At 44.1% G+C, this 13,657-nt stretch overlaps 1 protein-coding gene across 1 annotated transcript in view; it reads left to right on the plus strand.

Annotated features, from left to right (window-relative positions):
• Window positions 1-13,657, plus strand: part of efr3a (EFR3 homolog A) — a gene marked incomplete at its 3' end in the record, with an annotated part of 143,049 nt that overhangs the window by 51,102 nt on the left and 78,290 nt on the right. The gene's annotated exons all lie outside the window — the stretch shown is intronic.

Below are 13,657 nucleotides of genomic sequence, written 5' to 3' on the forward strand. Positions count from 1 at the left end.
GATCTTTTGGTTACGGGACTGTTTCTGAACACATTACTGCAGGAATCAAACCTGTGATCTTTTGATTACGGGACTGTTTCTGAACACATTACTGCAGGAATCAAACCTGTGATCTTTTGATTACGGGACTGTTTCTAAACACATTACTGCAGGAATCAAACCTGTGATCTTTTGATTACGGGACTGTTTCTAAACACATTACTGCAGGAATCAAACCTGTGATCTTTTGATTACGGGACTGTTTCTAAACACATTACTGCAGGAATCAAACCTGTGATCTTTTGATTACGGGACTGTTTCTAAACACATTACTGCAGGAATCAAACCTGTGATCTTTTGATTACGGGACTGTTTCTAAACACATTACTGCAGGAATCAAACCTGTGATCTTTTGATTACGGGACTGTTTCTAAACACATTACTGCAGGAATCAAACCTGTGATCTTTTGATTACGGGACCGTTTCTAAACACATTACTGCATGAATCAAACCTGTGATCTTTTGATTACGGGACCGTTTCTAAACACATTACTGCAGGAATCAAACCTGTGATCTTTTGATTACGGGACTGTTTCTAAACACATTACTGCAGGAATCAAACCTGTGATCTTTTGGTTACGGGACCGTTTCTAAACACATTACTGCATGAATCAAACCTGTGATCTTTTGATTACGGGACCGTTTCTAAACACATTACTGCAGGAATCAAACCTGTGATCTTTTGATTACGGGACCGTTTCTAAACACATTACTGCAGGAATCAAACCTGTGATCTTTTGATTACGGGACTGTTTCTAAACACATTACTGCAGGAATCAAACCTGTGATCTTTTGATTACGGGACTGTTTCTGAACACATTACTGCAGGAATCAAACCTGTGATCTTTTGATTACGGGACTGTTTCTAAACACATTACTGCAGGAATCAAACCTGTGATCTTTTGATTACGGGACTGTTTCTAAACACATTACTGCAGGAATCAAACCTGTGATCTTTTGATTACGGGACTGTTTCTAAACACATTACTGCAGGAATCAAACCTGTGATCTTTTGATTACGGGACTGTTTCTAAACACATTACTGCAGGAATCAAACCTGTGATCTTTTGGTTACGGGACTGTTTCTAAACACATTACTGCAGGAATCAAACCTGTGATCTTTTGGTTACGGGACTGTTTCTAAACACATTACTGCAGGAATCAAACCTGTGATCTTTTGATTACGGGACTGTTTCTGAACACATTACTGCAGGAATCAAACCTGTGATCTTTTGATTACGGGACTGTTTCTGAACACATTACTGCAGGAATCAAACCTGTGATCTTTTGATTACGGGACTGTTTCTAAACACATTACTGCAGGAATCAAACCTGTGATCTTTTGATTACGGGACTGTTTCTGAACACATTACTGCAGGAATCAAACCTGTGATCTTTTGATTACGGGACTGTTTCTAAACACATTCCTGCAGGAATCAAACCTGTGATCTTTTGGTTACGGGACCGTTTCTAAACACATTACTGCAGGAATCAAACCTGTGATCTTTTGGTTACGGGACTGTTTCTAAACACATTACTGCAGGAATCAAACCTGTGATCTTTTGGTTACGGGACTGTTTCTGAACACATTACTGCAGGAATCAAACCTGTGATCTTTTGATTACGGGACTGTTTCTAAACACATTACTGCAGGAATCAAACCTGTGATCTTTTGGTTACGGGACTGTTTCTGAACACATTACTGCAGGAATCAAACCTGTGATCTTTTGGTTACGGGACTGTTTCTGAACACATTAATGCAGGAATCAAACCTGTGATCTTTTGATTACGGGACTGTTTCTGAACACATTAATGCAGGAATCAAACCTGTGATCTTTTGATTACGGGACTGTTTCTGAACACATTACTGCAGGAATCAAACCTGTGATCTTTTGGTTACGGGACTGTTTCTAAACACATTACTGCAGGAATCAAACCTGTGATCTTTTGGTTACGGGACTGTTTCTGAACACATTACTGCAGGAATCAAACCTGTGATCTTTTGGTTACGGGACTGTTTCTGAACACATTACTGCAGGAATCAAACCTGTGATCTTTTGGTTACGGGACTGTTTCTGAACACATTACTGCAGGAATCAAACCTGTGATCTTTTGATTATGGGACTGTTTCTGAACACATTACTGCAGGAATCAAACCTGTGATCTTTTGATTACGGGACTGTTTCTGAACACATTACTGCAGGAATCAAACCTGTGATCTTTTGATTATGGGACCGTTTCTGAACACATTACTGCAGGAATCAAACCTGTGATCTTTTGGTTACGGGACCTTTTTCTAAACACATTACTGCAGGAATCAAACCTGTGATCTTTTGGTTACGGGACTGTTTCTGAACACATTACTGCAGGAATCAAACCTGTGATCTTTTGATTACGGGACTGTTTCTAAACACATTACTGCAGGAATCAAACCTGTGATCTTTTGGTTACGGGACATTTTTCTAAACACATTACTGCAGGGATCAAACCTGTGATCTTTTGGTTACGGGACCTTTTTCTAAACACATTACTGGAGGAATCAAACCTGTGATCTTTTGATTACGGGACTGTTTCTGAACACATTACTGCAGGAATCAAACCTGTGATCTTTTGATTACGGGACTGATTCTGAACACATTACTGCAGGAATCAAACCTGTGATCTTTTGATTACGGGACCGTTTCTAAACACATTACTGCAGGAATCAAACCTGTGATCTTTTGGTTACGGGACCGTTTCTAAACACATTACTGCAGGAATCAAACCTGTGATCTTTTGGTTACGGGACCTTTTTCTAAACACATTACTGCAGAAATCAAACCTGTGATCTTTTGGTTACGGGACCTTTTTCTAAACACATTACTGCAGGAATCAAACCTGTGATCTTTTGATTACGGGACTGTTTCTGAACACATTACTGCAGGAATCAAACCTGTGATCTTTTGATTACGGGACCGTTTCTGAACACATTACTGCAGGAATCAAACCTGTGATCTTTTGATTACGGGACTGTTTCTAAACACATTACTGCAGGAATCAAACCTGTGATCTTTTGATTACGGGACCGTTTCTAAACACATTACTGCAGGAATCAAACCTGTGATCTTTTGATTACGGGACCGTTTCTAAACACATTACTGCAGGAATCAAACCTGTGATCTTTTGGTTACGGGACCTTTTTCTAAACACTAGTACACTCTGCCAGGTCTTCTCTGCTCTTCTCAGAGTTTTCCATGCTGGGAGAATCTCCTCCAGGCAGGCAATAAGTGCTATTATATCATAGTCACACACACACACACACACACACACACACACACACACACACACACACACACACACACACACACACGACACGCTCCTCCTTACAGCCATTCATTTTCACCTTCAGTGGTTGTGGAGGAGAATAATGAGGATGGAAATAGACTGTTGTCATATCTCCTCTCTCTCTCTCTCCAGCTCTGTCCTCAGGCTGCTGTCCTCGAACGCCCCGCGCGCTGACGCACACTCTCCACCAGGTGCTTTCTATTGATCTGCACCAGTCTGCAAGCATTGATGTTGCTCTTTAATCGTCACATGATGCAACCACACGACAACGCATGCACACACATGTTTGGTGGTGGCACACACACGTGCACACACGTGTGTGCAACCACATGACAACACATGCACACACGTGTGTGCAACCACATGACAACACATGCACACACGTGTTTGCAACCACATGACAACACATGCACACACGTGTTTGCAACCACACGACAACACATGCACACATGTGTTTGCAACCACACGACAACACATGCACACACGTGTTTGCAACCACATGACAACACATGCACACACGTGTTTGCAACCACATGACAACACATGCACACACGTGTTTGCAACCACATGACAACACATGCACACACGTGTTTGCAACCACATGACAACACATGCACACACGTGTTTGCAACCACATGACAACACATGCACACACGTGTTTGCAACCACATGACAACACATGCACACACGTGTTTGCAACCACACGACAACACATGCACACACGTGTTTGCAACCACATGACAACACATGCACACACGTGTTTGCAACCACATGACAACACATGCACACACGTGTTTGCAACCACATGACAACACATGCACACACGTGTTTGCAACCCCTGACAACACATGCACACACGTGTTTGCAACCACATGACAACACATGCACACACGTGTTTGCAACCACACGACAACACATGCACACACGTGTTTGCAACCACATGACAACACATGCACACACGTGTTTGCAACCACACGACAACACATGCACACACGTGTTTGCAACCACATGACAACACATGCACACACGTGTTTGCAACCACACGACAACACATGCACACACGTGTTTGCAACCACATGACAACACATGCACACACGTGTTTGCAACCACATGACAACACATGCACACACGTGTTTGCAACCACACGACAACACGTGCACACATGTGTTTGCAACCACATGACAACACATGCACACACGTGTTTGGTGGTGGCACACACACATGCACACACGTGTTTGCAACCGTGGTGCTGATGATGATGGTAGCTGGACTCCACAGTTTTCCTGCACGTGTCCAGTAAACAAAGTGGCACAACATTGCAGACAGTGAGAAATCTCTCAGTTTAGATTTGTTTTGTGAGCCTGCAGCGTCTGTCTGTGTTGTTATGTTTAGATTTGTTTTGTGAGCCTGCAGCGTCTGTCTGTGTTGTTATGTTTAGATTTGTTTTGTGAGCCTGCAGTGTCTGTCTGTGTTGTTATGTTTAGATTTGTTTTGTGAGCCTGCAGCGTCTGTCTGTGTTGTTATGTTTAGATTTGTTGTGTGAGCCTGCAGCGTCTGTCTGTGTTGTTATGTTTAGATTTGTTTTGTGAGCCTGCAGCGTCTGTCTGTGTTGTTATGTTTAGATTTGTTGTGTGAGCCTGCAGCGTCTGTCTGTGTTGTTATGTTTAGATTTGTTTTGTGAGCCTGCAGCGTCTGTCTGTGTTGTTATGTTTAGATTTGTTGTGTGAGCCTGCAGCGTCTGTCTGTGTTGTTATGTTTAGATTTGTTTTGTGAGCCTGCAGCGTCTGTCTGTGTTGTTATGTTTAGATTTGTTTTGTGAGCCTGCAGCGTCTGTCTGTGTTGTTATGTTTAGATTTGTTGTGTGAGCCTGCAGCGTCTGTCTGTGTTGTTATGTTTAGATTTGTTTTGTGAGCCTGCAGCGTCTGTCTGTGTTGTTATGTTTAGATTTGTTTTGTGAGCCTGCAGCGTCTGTCTGTGTTGTTATGTTTAGATTTGTTTTGTGAGCCTGCAGCGTCTGTCTGTGTTGTTATGTTTAGATTTGTTTTGTGAGCCTGCAGCGTCTGTCTGTGTTGTTATGGATGACGCAGAGAGGCTTCTTTGTGTCGTGTAAAGTGACACCGTGTTGTGAGACGGACGGACAGCTCGCGCCGTTACTGTTGACGGCGCTCACATTTCAGTCACTTCCTGTTCCTGTGCCTGAGCTTTCATCTCCTTCCACCTCCAAGATGCCATTCAGAAGTTATTCCAGCATCCAATTTAGGAAATATTGGCATAATATTCACGAGGAGATTGACCTGAATTGAGATTGAAAATAGGCTTTGCAAGTACATACATAATACAACAAATGACCTGAAGGAAGGAATTGAATTTGAATTGAGTGAAAGGAGGATAGCCCCGTCCGTCCAACAGACACAAATACAGAATTGTAAAACACAAACAAAACAGCACTACATCATACATGCATACGTACAAAATACAAAACAGCACTACATCATATATACAACATCATACAGCAGCACTACATCATACATGCATACAAACAGCACTACATCATACATGCATACGTACAAAATACCACAACATGGACATATTCAATCCAAATCTTACCATTATGCTTTATTATAACGACCTGCTACTATCTGCAACTTTTATAGTTTTAGATCATTTTGATGTCTCATGTTATCTCAGTCTCTGTCACCTCATTTCATTGAATGAATACAAACATTATGCTCTTGTAACAGAGCAAACACTGTCAAGTGTGTGTGTGTGTGTGTGTGTGTGTGTGTGTGTGTGCGTGTGCGTGCGTGCGTGTGTGTGTGTGTGTGTGTGTGTGTGTGTGTCTGTGTGTGTGTCTGTGTGTGTGTGTGTGTGTGTGTGTGTGTGTGAGTGTGAGAGAGAGAGAGAGAGACAGATCTTAATGAGCACGGGAGGAAGCAGAGAGAGCGTGTTCTTCATGCAGTGCTTCTGAGCACGCGTCATGCTACTGTAGCTGCTCAGCTGTCTTTCAGCAGATGCACGCTGTGTCTTCTGATGATGGCATGTTCTGCTGATGGGAGGTTCTGCTGATGGGAGGTTCTGCTGATGGGAGGTTCTGCTGATGGCACATTCTGTTGATGGCAGGTTCTGCTGGTGGCAGGTTCTGCTGATGGGAGGTTCTGCTGATGGCACATTCTGTTGATGGCAGGTTCTGCTGATGGCAGGTTCTGCTGATGGGAGGTTCTGATGATGGCAGGTTCTGCTGGTGGCAGGTTCTGCTGATGGGAGGTTCTGCTGATGGCAGGTTCTGCTAATGGCAGGTTCTGCTGAAGGCAGGTTCTGCTGATGGCAGGTTCTGCGGATGGCATGTTCTGCTGATGGCAGGTTCTGCTAATGGCAGGTTCTGCAGGTTCTAATAACGGTTGAATGGGGTTTCTTAGCACTGTGAAGGTCACCTCAAAGCAAGTGTTTGGCAGTGTGTTATCAAGTCATGTGACGCTTTATTGACTAACTCTGCTGGCGACTGGCAGGAAGTGACATCAGAGGAACTTATCTCCGCCCACACCCGTCTCTGGCACAGTGACGACCCACCATTCTCCAGGCAGGACTTTGAGCACTTTCATGTATATTCTCCCTCTTCCTGGTGAGTTGCACTTACAGAACTTGAATGAATCAGTCTTTTCTATTCAGATCAACATTCCTGGATGGTCAGAGCAGTGGACTAACTTCTGTACAAGCGATGTCAGGCCTTCACTAGGTGGAGCTCTTCTACAAGCTGCTGCTGTCTGTTTAAGTTGCTCAAAAGTCAAATGACATCTGTGCAGTTAATTGAGGTGTTTATAGTTGGGCGAGTACCATTAAGCCTGGCTGATGACAGTAACTGAGGGATTAGAGTAACTGATTACTTTAAGTGATTTAGAGTACTGCAGGGCACAGCCGTGCCTGGCCTTCATGTTGCAGGTAATTGCAGGATCTGTAATGAATGCGTTGCAGGCCGGGCTGGGGGAAATAGGCTCTGTGACGACGTTTAAAGACATTTATTAATCTGCAGGCTCCCCGGGGGCAGCCGGTGAGCTCTCATGCGCGCCGTGGAGGGAATGAATAACGGGCGAGGTGTTAAGGTGACCCAGCTTCACCTGCGAGGGCGTGAAGGTGCGCCACAGGGGGACTCTGGGAAAAACTGTCTGAGCAGGGGCACCTGGGAAATGAAGTCCTCCGCCTCTGTAAAGTTCATTTTGCGAGTGTGACGACTGGAGAGGTCGTTTGTCACACAGACTGTTGGAGGTAATGATGATGAATGGCGTTTACATAGTGCCCTCTCCTCTCGCTCCTTCAATCTTCTGAGCGTGGTGTGCAGTGTGCAGAGGAAACAGCTCACAGCTTACCGGTGATATAGGAGTTCCTAAAATGATGTTCACACAGGTTGATTAAAGTCCAGCTGAAGTGATTTTAGATCATACCATGGCCATAGAGTGCACCTATTTAACAATGTATGCTAAAGAAAATCACAAAAATCAAATTTTGTTGGTTTTCCACATGAAAAGTCAACCATGTTGTCTTCATTCATAACTTCATGCAGCTAGTACTATCAAATTTCAACCAATAATATCATGACATGACAGCTGTCAATCAATTCTTCATGGCCAAGAGAAAATTCCGAGCAGACAACATGGCTGCCTACATAGGCAGACTTTGCTAGCCTATAAATGTGAATATACTTAGCCAATAAATATGTAACATACAAAATAAAATTAATGTTAATGTCTTCATTTAACACATTGACTGCCAGCCGTTTTTTTCTTGCTGTAGGTAGCTTCTGCCAAGCCGTTTTTTGAGGATTGTGGCTCATTTTACAGGAGCCGAGAATTATTTTCTGCTTGGAGTTTGTGAACATACAATATCTCAAAAGTACTAATAGAATGTGTACTTTCTCTGTCTAAAAGAGTTAGTTTGTAGAGTTAGTAGTTATGTAAGCATTAGCAGTTGAATACAGCATGGTTTTAGCGTCAGAAAGAATATTCAGAGATAAACAGCTTTTTGTGAAATTCGATAGAACTGTCACTTTAACCATTCATTTTTGGCTCTCTCTCTCTCTCTCTCTCCCTCCCCCTCTCGCTCTCTCTCTCTCTCTCTCTCTCTCCCCCTCGCTCTCCCTCCCTCTCTCTCTCTCTCTCTCTCTCTCTCCCTCCCTCTCGCTCTCCCTCCCTCTCTCTCTCTCTCTCCCTCCCTCTCGGGAGGGAGACGCACTAGGTTTAATCCTAGTGAGAGGGGGAGAGGGAGAGAGAGAGAGAGAGAGAGAGGGAGGGAGGGAGAGAGAGAGAGCGAGAGAGAGAGAGAGAGAGAGAGAGAGGGAGAGAGCGAGAGGCAGAGTTGTTCAACTCCTCCCTCTTCTTGCCTGCAGCGGCCGTCACAGTCTCAGTGCTTTTGCTGCTGTCCTGTGCCTGTCGATCTGCACGGCTGCTGTTTGAGGAAGTCGGCATGGACTCGCTTGCTTCTTGGAGTTTTGGTTGAGAGAAGCTTTTGCGATTCTGGTCATATTTATGCTGCGTGTTTCAAAGTGTGTTCCACCTGTAATGTATTATGTAAATTTGCAATCCCGTATCGCCAGCAATCAGCGCGAAAATAAAAGCGCCTTCGCCAATCCACCTTCATGAGAATGGCTTCAGTCACACTGCTTTTTGCTTGCCTTCCTCCTTCCTTGTCGCCACTTAGTGGGTCGGTGGAATGGGTTGTACACGTTGTACACGTCCAATACCTATATAAGAGATGTAAAAGGCTTAGATGCACAACCTACCGTCAAAAAAAAAAAATCGATTTTTTTGACGAGTACACTCGTCGCTGGCAGTTAACAGCTGGATTGTGTTTGACGAGTACACTCGTCGCTGGCAATCAAGGTGTTAATATAGATGCAAATTACATAATTTACGTAATTTGGCTGATTAACTCACATTCCGAGGCTCGTCATACATTTGGTAGTCTCGCTAGCCAGCCTCTCTTCCTTTCCGTCAGAGAGTCTGGCGTCGTGGAAACAGGCAACGGGGATCAGCCCTCCCCTGCTCTAAAGCTGCTCTCCCATTCGAGCGGCTGTTTCGGTGGCAGCAGGATATCCGCTCCCCCACTTGCAAGCTCTGTCACGCGCTCTGTCATTGGCTCCGACCATGTCAATCAGCTCCCATGTGTGTCGCTGTAATGCTCCCGGCCGCCGAATGTGAAAACAACGACGCTAACTAGCTAGCTAGAAAGCTAACGGCAGAAACCTACAGGCTAACTCGTTGCTACACGCTGAAAATGGCAAGTTTTGAAGAAAATTTGGATTGTGCAATAAAGAAGTCCTGCTCGGCACAAGTTCCACCCCGAAACTATTTTCCAAGGGCACTAACGCTAAGCACCGCCCAAGACGAGGATGATTGGCTAACCCTTCAGAGCATTTTTTTCGCAATCCCACAATGGAAACCTGCAGCGCCAGACTCTCTGACGGAAAGGAAGAGAGGCTGGCTAGCGAGACTATACATTTGGAGACCGGCAGCCTCAGGGAGGAGGAGGCTGTCCGCCCAGAGGGAGCCACCTGCATGCATGCTCCTCTGCTCTGGGGCTCATGGTCCTCTGCTCTGGGGCTCATGCTCCTCTGCTCTGGGGCTCATGGGCCTCTGCTCTGGGGCTCATGGTCCTCTGCTCTGGGGCTCATGGTTCTCTGCTCTGAGGCTCATGGTCCTCTGCTCTGGGGCTCATGGTCCTCTGCTCTGAGGCTCATGGTCCTCTGCTCTGGGGCTCATGGTCCTCTGCTCTGGGGCTCATGGTCCTCTGCTCTGGGGCTCATGGTCCTCTGCTCTGGGGCTCATGGTCCTCTGCTCTGGGGCTCATGGTCCTCTGCTCTGGGGCTCATGGTCCTCTGCTCTGGGGCTCGGCGCGGTGAACCAGCTAGCGAGTAGGCAGTCCAGGAAAGTAAGTTGGACTAACTGGCAAGTTCTGAAAATGTGTGTAGTGTCTTTATTACTTTATTTCAGCTAAAAGGTATCGGTTGTTTGTATGCCTGTGAAAGCCAGCGATGCTAGGCTAATGTTAACGTTAGCTAACATTAGCCTACGTTAGCGGTTGGGCAAACACATGCTTGGGCAAACAACCAAGATAACTTGGTTTGTAGTACAACCAATGCTGGAATAAAACACATATTTTCAAAACTTACCACTTCAGTCCTACTTCCTCGCTCTCTTCCAAGTCCCAAATCCGATATTCCATGAGACACACACAGACAGCCACTCTGTTTGCGAGGCTAGTTAGCTAGCTAGTGGTCGTATACTGATGACATCACTAGCAGGAAACGACAGTAAACAGTAAACACTACCACAAGGCTCTCTGGGTATTATTGCGAGATGCGGCTCTAGCTGTGGTGAACTCTAAATATACCTCAGCTGTGAACCAATCAGTTCAACGTCATGGCTATCTGCCATATTTATGGGTTTTCATCTTTTTAGAATGGACCGAAAGGCTAAAGGGGGGGCGGTGTTGTGATATTTGTGAGAGAACATTTAGTCACTCGTGTTCTTTTCACCTCCTCTGTTCCAGAACGTTTTGAGTGCTTTGTTTTGGATATTTGTGTGGGAGGCGATGCTCACCTCGTAGTTACAGGTGTTTATCGCCCACCCTCCCGCCGCACCGAAATTGTCTCTTAAGCATCTTGGGAACCTTCTCTCTAATGATGTCTCTTCTGAATTCATAGTGTTAGGTCAGGTGACCTGAACCTTCTCTCTAATGATGTCTCTTCTGAATTCATAGTGTTAGGTCAGGTGACCTGAACCTTCTCTCTAATGATGTCTCTTCTGAATTCATAGTGTTAGGTCAGGTGACCTGAACCTTCTCTCTAATGATGTCTCTTCTGAATTCATAGTGTTAGGTCAGGTGACCTGAACCTTCTCTCTAATGATGTCTCTTCTGAATTCATAGTGTTAGGTCAGGTGACCTGAACCTTCTCTCTAATGATGTCTCTTCTGAATTCATAGTGTTAGGTCAGGTGACCTGAACCTTCTCTGTAATAATGTCTCTTCTGAATTCATAGTGTTAGGTCAGGTGACCTGCACTTGGATTGGCTTTCAGAGACTAGGGATGCAGAATATTGGATTTTTCCCCCCCGATATCCGATATGCTGATATTTTCAAATTCTTTTGACCGATTGCTGATACCGATATATATATTATATGCACACATTTTTTTCCACCTAATTTCAGAGAACACCAAGTTTCTCCTGTGGTGGAATTAACAGATTATTATTGAGCCTCGTTGAGGCTCTTGATGTGATTCTCCGTCGATGTGTGCATACAGAAAGAATCCAAATAAACTATCTGTAGTTGGAACATCCAGCCTCGGTCATAACATCTGTTCACTTCCGTCTCAGAATGACACCTTCTGCACATCTTTCTAGAATTCTCATGCTGCAAATTTTGTGTCTGTGTGTGTGTGTGTGTGTGTGTTTGTGTGTGTGTTTGTGTGTGTGTGTTAGGGGTGTCAAAAATAATCGATTATAAGATGCATCGCGATGCGGACGTGCACGATTCTGCATCGATTCACAAATGTCAAAAATCGATTTTTTTTTATTTATTTTTATAATCAAATAAAATATAATGGAAGTACATGCAGTTGTTTATTTTAATTATGGATCATAATACAATGCAATTCCAAATGCACTTTTATTTTAGAAGTAGCCACACAGTGAGAAAAAATAAAGTGAGAAAAAATAAATCATGTATTGTGGAAAAAAGTGATGCATCGATTTAAGATGCATCGAGATGCATCGAGATGCATCGATAATCGTACTCGAATCGAATCGTAGCCCTCTGAATCGTAATCGAATCGAATCGTGAGGCCAGTGAGGATTCACAGCCCTAGTGTGTGTGTGTGTGTGTGTGTGTGTGTGTGTGCGTGTGTGTGTTTTCTCTCGTGGTTCAGTCTTTGAACCTGGTGAAGTTTGGTGAGCGAAATGGTTTTCCTCATTGATCGTCTGTCAGAGCGACCTTTAGCTGTGCTCTGTCTGGCATTTCACTCATGACTTGCTGGCCTTTTTATGCTAGTTTTAATGCTAGTTAGAATGAAATATAATACTAATTTCACCGTTCAAATGAATGTTATAATGAGAAAAATGTTTTGTTTTGATCAGAATGGGGCGGGCACAGGCTGCATAACTAGGCTGATTTAGCACTAGAAAATCACAGGTTTTGAAGACCTGTAGCTGAGTAGTATTCACACTATTCACAGTATTTATTCACCACATTTTACTTTTGGGGCTTTGAATTTAATAAATAAAGTTCAAGATAAAGACCCTTTTGCCCCAGAATCAGAAAAAGTAACATTTGTCACCATCTTGCTTTTGAGATATTCACTAATATTCGCCTGGGGAGCCCGAAAAGCCATTAAATCAAGTTTAGTTTTAGTTTTTTCAGTTTGTTGTTTTACCACTTCAGCACTAAAGAAAAGGCTTTATTGGTTGACAAACATTTTCCTATGCAAGAAAAAGCCTGTAACTTCAGACTAAATAGTGACACAGGCATGCGTGCAGACAGACACACACACACACACACACACACACACACACACACACACACACACACACACACACACACACACACACACACACACACACACACACACACACACACACACACTTCCTTTCACTTGCCTCCCGTTCACATACAGACAGGAACACATCTGATTGTATGAATTGAACATGAGGAGCTCAGCTTGCATTAGGAAGCTAATTGTGTGGACTTGATACCTGCTGAAAGTAGCACAGAGCTGCAGGGCTGAACTGCTTTAGACTGCAGGCTGTTCACTACCTGCAGAGCCGTCAGAGAATATTCTATATTCAAATATATACATTGAAAGAATCGAAAACAAGAATATATCAGTTATCACCCAGCCTTCCCCAGTTGTATCATAAACTTAAACTTGTTTTTGCTGTCTGTCTTTTTCTGCCTTTACCGATGGAAAGTTGACTGGCACAGATTCACAACTTTTGTCATTTGCTTCTTGAGGGAATTTAGAGTTTGTTTGTTTTTTAGTATTTTCTCTGCCCAGGGGATCCCAGTCATTTCTGGGATTTGATCCAGCAGCCTTGAACGGTTGTTCTCTAATCTCTACCTTTCCACGAGCCTTTGTTTTCATGGATCCGTTCTTCTGGAGAACCCAACATGTGTGTCCTGTTCCTTGCTTCTGGAGAACCCAACGTGTGTGTCCTGTCCTTGCTTCTGGAGAACCCAACGTGTGGGTCCTGTCCTTGCTTCTGGAGAACCCAACGTGTGTGTCCTGTCCTTGCTTCTGGAGAACCCAA

This window comes from Poromitra crassiceps (assembly GCF_964638095.1).
Source record: "Poromitra crassiceps genome assembly, chromosome: 23".
Classification (NCBI taxonomy): domain Eukaryota; kingdom Metazoa; phylum Chordata; class Actinopteri; order Beryciformes; family Melamphaidae; genus Poromitra; species Poromitra crassiceps.